At 37.0% G+C, this 4091-nt stretch overlaps 1 protein-coding gene across 1 annotated transcript in view; it reads right to left on the bottom strand.

Moving 5' to 3' along the window:
• Positions 1-3700, bottom strand: part of gmeb2 (glucocorticoid modulatory element binding protein 2) — a 25479-nt gene extending 21779 nt beyond the window's left edge. The window contains exon 1 of the mRNA XM_056449707.1: positions 3636-3700. The gene's annotated coding sequence lies outside the window, so the exon portion shown is untranslated. The remainder of the gene's footprint in view (positions 1-3635) is intronic.
• Positions 3701-4091: the final 391 nt, after the last annotated feature.

The raw sequence follows: 4091 nt of genomic DNA, 5'->3' as shown, positions 1-4091 counted from the left end.
TAACAATAAAAATGATAATAATAACAATAATAATAATAATAACAATAAAATATAAAATAATAATAATAATAATAAGTAGAAGTAGAAGAAGAGAAGAGGGAAAAAATAGAAGAGAATAAAAGAAATAGAAAAGAAAAGGCAGGAAAACATAGAAAGTAGAAGAAGAAAAGGAAAGGAAGAAAAGTAGACAAATAAAGTGCAGCAGACAAAACAATGAGAATGATAATAAAGAAACCATTACTAGTTATTACTTCATGCAGCAGACCGATCGAAATCTGTCTTAAAGAGGTGCAGGGCAGTTAGAATTTTTTTCCGAAATGACGCCTGCGCCGATGCCATGTGACTTATAACATCAAAGTACCGCGATCAGATGGCAGACTCAGCCGGTGCAGCATCTAAAGAGCGACTGCACGACTGGCTGGATTCACTGCATGACAACAACCACGTATGTTTCAGGTTTATTATTGGACAACTTCCGTCTCACAAATTTCCAAACAAACAATTTTTAATGCAATCTCTATCTCGTACAGTAGGTAACACTTTAATACGAGCATTACCATGCCTTGTACCGCCGCCGCTCTAAAGGAGTACAAAGGAACGAGATGCGAACAGACTGAAATAGCCTATACAGTAGATACAAATACTCTGCTACATATAAATAAAGATAAACAACTAACCAAAGCATTATAATTCCTTCATTAATCATTAAAAACTTGTTAACAAGCTTTATTATCACTGTAAACTTGTTAAGTGCAATGAGGATTCATGTTGGAAGTTAGAATTAAAGAAATAAAAGACAACTAAACTGAAAGTACAAACATAAATACGAATAAGTAGGCCTAAATAAATAAATAAAGCAGTGTTTTAGCCTAAATATAGAGAGATGTACATATCAGGCTTATTAAAAGACTACAAACATTTTACTGCAGTAATCATCTTTTTTTTGTTAACTAATTTGTTTATAAAGGTTATATTGCTTGCATATGTTTATTTTCGACCTTTGTCTATAGAGACCATTTACTGTATTCCACTCCATAAACGAGTTAAATTATAGATTTTTAGTAAATAAACAGATATCAACTTAAATAGTTAATTCCCTCGTTGTAGAGACAATATTCAGTTTTATTTGTACTGTAACTCTTTTGTTGTTATTGCAATAAATAAATAAATAAATAAATAAATAAATAAATAAATGATCACGCCATGCAATGTGTCATGAGCCATGACTGCAGCAAACTACGAGCCCCGAAGTGTCCGACCTGATGGCCCCATTTTTAACTCCGCCCCCGCCTGTGCTTGGCTAATCTCGTTGATTGCCGGCTGCAGCCGTGGTTCATATCGAACGCACCAACTATCTCTGAAAACATACAGGAAGTGAATTTTCTTATACTTCATTAAAAGATTACAAGGGCATTTTTTTCTCTTAATGACATGCACAAATGAATTGTTCACCACAATACTATCAACGTGAGCTAACAAAACAAACACAGTTAGTTTAGATTTCATGTGTACTTTAAAGTCAGTATGAACGTTGAGAAAAGCATCACAAGAACAAATGTAAGGGTTGGTTTCGATTGGATTGCTGTTGTTTTTTATTGGTGGACTTCCTGTGATTGACAGGTTGATCCCACCCTTGTGTACGTAAACACGTCATCGGAGACTAAGTGAAGTTTCACAAAGTAATTTCGAGAGGAGCACGTGATATGATTGACTGCAGCTGGCCACCCATCTTCATTCATTAGTTAGCCAATCAGATTAATCCCAACTCACTATAAGTAGCCTAGCTAGAACTACTCTCTTATCTTCGTTTCCGAAGAAACCCCCCCATCCACCCCTTCTCCTCCTTTACCACGGGGAGCTCTCGAGAGCCACCTGATCTCGTACTGCCCTCACATGCTCTATGGACCAGGCGGGAGCCCTGGGCTCAACTATCTCCGAGCTCAGGGTTCTCTCTCGGGAAAGGATGCCAAACCTGCTAACAGTTGTCAAACAATATCTAAATGTGAACTCCTAAAATGTTGTTGAAGACGCAGGGAAAGTTACTGTATATCAAAAGGGATTAGCATAGGTCTGTGTTGCCCAAACTCGGTCCTGAAGGGCCGGCGTCCTGCATAGTTTAGCTCCAACTTCCTTCAACACACCTGCCAGAAGTTTCTATTATACCTAAAAATAGCTTGATTAGCTAATTCAGGTGTGTCTGATTGGGGTTGGAGCTAAACTCTGCAGGACACTGGCCCTGAAGGATCGAGTTTGGGCACCCCTGGCATAGGTAATCCTTGTGAATACATTCATTCATTCATTCATTTTCTTTTTGGCTTAGTCCCTTTATTAATCAGGGGTCACCACATGAATGAACCGCCAACTTATACACAGCGGATGCCCTTTCAGCTGCAACCTATCACTGGGAAACATCCATACACTCATTCACACACATACACTACGGACAATTTAGCTTACCCAATTCACCTATAGCGCATGTGTTTGGACTGTGGGGGAAACCGGAGCACCCAGAAGAAACCCACGCCAACACGAGGAGAACATGCAAACTCCACACAGAAATACCAACTGACCCAGCCGAGGCTCGAACCAGCGACCTTCTTGTTGTGAGGCGACATCGTTACCCACTGTGCCACCCCTCTTGTGAAAACATTTTCATTTAAAATATTGATGTTTTAAAACAACAGTGTAACAATAAGATTATTAGAAAGCTCTCTGTCTGTTGTCTCTACCTACAGCAAGACTTTTTTGGCTTTCATTATTTGCTAATATTTCTTGGGTTAAAGCTTGGAAGTTGACAAATAAGTTTTGCATAAATAACAAAAAAAAAAAGCGTCTTAGAAAATGCTTCATAGAATTTATCCTGCTAAACATGTTTTGGAAAGATTCAAACTTAATATTTCATATATGTGTGAACTTTGTGGTCAAGAAAAAGAAACAATTTTGCATCTTTTTAAAATTGTATTAACTCAATATTTTGGAAAAATTTGGAATGGTTTATTAAAAAAATGTAGTATAAAATTAAAATTTAAATGTATTGTTTTATTCTGATAATGAGAACTTGAACTGTAAAGGACAACATATTTTTAATATGTTTATGTTATTAGGAAAATACCATATGCATAAGGAAAAGTTAGCTCAATATAAACCAAACTTTTCACATTTTGTGAATGACTTCAAATCATATGTAAATTGAATTAATAAAAAACGGCAGGGAACGTTATTATAGTTTACAGATATTATTGTTTACTCTTACAGAGAGTAATTATATATTTAATTATATTTTTATTCAGCGCATTTAACTTAATTTTGCTGCGTTCTTATAAACCAAATTACTGTGGCGGTACGATAGTGAAGTGATTATATAGTTTGAAAATAGTGAAAAGAATTATCACTAGGACGTTCACTATATCACTTGTATTTAAAATAAATATGATTTTGTTAGTGTAATCAATTAATTGATAAACATTAATTGTAATAATCCCTTTTCACTGACAGCTCTCGCAAGGTTTATCGATTTTCTTCAGATTTACCGAATAAAATCCAACAGAGTAGCGATACATATCTGCGTACGTAAGTAAAGAAAGTCGCAATTCTAACAATACGCTGAAATTATGGTGTATAAATCGAAACTTTACCAGCAAGTGTTTGAATCCGTGTTTAGGAAGCGCTGGACAGTCTTGACTGCACTGCGCATGCTCTGTGATGACGTCACAGTGGCTGGGAAAACAACAGAAATGGAAGTTGGTAGATTGTGTGAGTCAGGAGTGGTTAATCGAGTACAGTTATGCGGATCGGATTGTCAAAATAACAATGTTTTTTGTGGCTCAGTGGTTAGCACTGTCGCCTCACAGCAAGAAGGTCGCTGGTTCGAGTCCCAGCTGGGCCAGTTGGCATTTCTGTGTGGAGTTTGCATGTTCTCCCCCGTGTTCCGGTTTCCCCCACAGTCCAAACACATTCACTATATAGGTAAACTGAATTGGCTGTAGTGTATGATTGTGACTGAGTGTGTATGGATGTTTTTTCAGTACTGGGTTGCAGCTAGAAGGGCATCCACTTGTAAAACATGCTGGATAAGTTGGCGGTTCATTCCG

This window comes from Danio aesculapii, chromosome 23 (genome assembly GCF_903798145.1).
Source record: "Danio aesculapii chromosome 23, fDanAes4.1, whole genome shotgun sequence".
Lineage (NCBI taxonomy): Eukaryota > Metazoa > Chordata > Actinopteri > Cypriniformes > Danionidae > Danio > Danio aesculapii.
This window is presented reverse-complemented; position numbering and strand designations above follow the sequence as displayed.